The 1613-nt window shown below is 29.4% G+C and overlaps 1 protein-coding gene across 1 annotated transcript in view; it reads right to left on the reverse strand.

The window, feature by feature from the left end:
• The window catches only part of LOC106471083 (mevalonate kinase-like), a gene marked incomplete at its 3' end in the record, with an annotated part of 50981 nt that overhangs the window by 17221 nt on the left and 32147 nt on the right, over positions 1–1613 (reverse strand). The gene's annotated exons all lie outside the window — the stretch shown is intronic.

Below are 1613 nucleotides of genomic sequence, written 5' to 3' on the forward strand. Positions count from 1 at the left end.
TACTCAATGTTCTATATAAATAACATTTTTGAACCTACTCAATGTTCTATATAAATAACATTTTTGAACCTACTCAATGTTCTATATAAATAACATTTTTGTACTTACTCAATGTTCTATATAAATAACATTTAATACTGTAGAACAGTTCTACAACACTATGAATTTGGGCAACTTTTAAAACCCAACTATTTTAGTGCTAAAGTTAAAGAAGCTTGCAAAGTTTATCCCATTTCCCTCAAGTTACTCAATGATTGATGGCTTACTTATGTAGAGTTAACATTTTAATTCAATGCCAAGTTAGAAGTTCAGATTTCACTTTTGCAGCTTAAGTTTTTGGTTAAAATATAAATTTCTAAGTAAAAATATGTCACTAATTCACTCGTATTACTTTGAATAGACATTACAACGAATACTGAAATCTAGACTGCAAACAACAGTCTTCATAACTTGTAATAAGCAAGCGTCGTATACGTTAATATACTTTCTTAATTATAGTTTTTGTTGGTATTGGTTAAATTTTGTTTTAATGTAAGTTTGGAATAATGTAATATAATAAGTTTAATATATGTGTGTGGGGGGAAGTGGGAGAGTAAATATTTCAGATTTAAATACCTGACTGTTTTATTAATAAATTTTACATTATATTTTAGGATTAAAATAATTTCAAACAGGTACTTAGATCTGAACAAGACTTTGTTTTTAGGTAGGAAAGTAAAAAAATCCAATTATAATTAAATATTTGAACAAGAAGATTTGAAGGAGATCAATGTAAGTATTAAATTGTGACTGCTGTATGACAGACTACCTATCTCTGGTGATTCCTAATTCTAAAAATTTAATTTTTATTTTGTCACACCAGGGAAAACAAGTATAAGTATTCCTAGCAGGTTTTGTATGCGATTAAGGTAGAGCAGATGGTCATTTTGAAGAGGAATGACGACCATAAGTAAAACAAGATATTAATATCCTAATCAACTTTTGCTTCTAGTGAAATAATGGGAGTGAAGAAGAATAGCTTACAATACAGCACGATGAACTTGTGCTAAATGAACATAAGAGCCACGTGATAGCAGAAACAATAAAGACCACAAAGTAGATATATTAACCTAAAACAATCAGGAGTATGAGTTTGTTTGTTTGAATTTTGCACAAAGCTACACGAGGGCTATCTGCACTAGCTGTCCCTAATTTAGCAGTGAAAAACTCAAAGGCAAGTAGCTGTGTTCATTCTAGAATGAAAGAGGCATAATTTATATTTATTTCCTAATTATTTTATGGTGGTTGCGAGATCGATCAAATCTACCAAACCCATACAGAGATTAATTACTGAAAATAACAGATAATATATAAAGTTGAATCTAAGTTTTAAATGGACAGCAACTGCCTGTTGTAGAAAAACTAAAAATGTAGAGGACAACGTTTCAAAAGTCTTCTGCCTTTCATCTTCAGGCAGTTGCTGTCTATTTGAAACTTAGATTCATTATGAATACTCTGCCTAAACAACCTATCAAAGAATATCTAAAGTTTTTTTGTAAGAAACATTTAATAACTGTCTGGACATTATAAAGATTTCGCATATGAAATTTGAAAATTTTCTGATCCATAAAAGT

Source organism: Limulus polyphemus, unplaced genomic scaffold (assembly GCF_000517525.1).
Source record: "Limulus polyphemus unplaced genomic scaffold, Limulus_polyphemus-2.1.2 Scaffold4398, whole genome shotgun sequence".
NCBI lineage: Eukaryota > Metazoa > Arthropoda > Merostomata > Xiphosura > Limulidae > Limulus > Limulus polyphemus.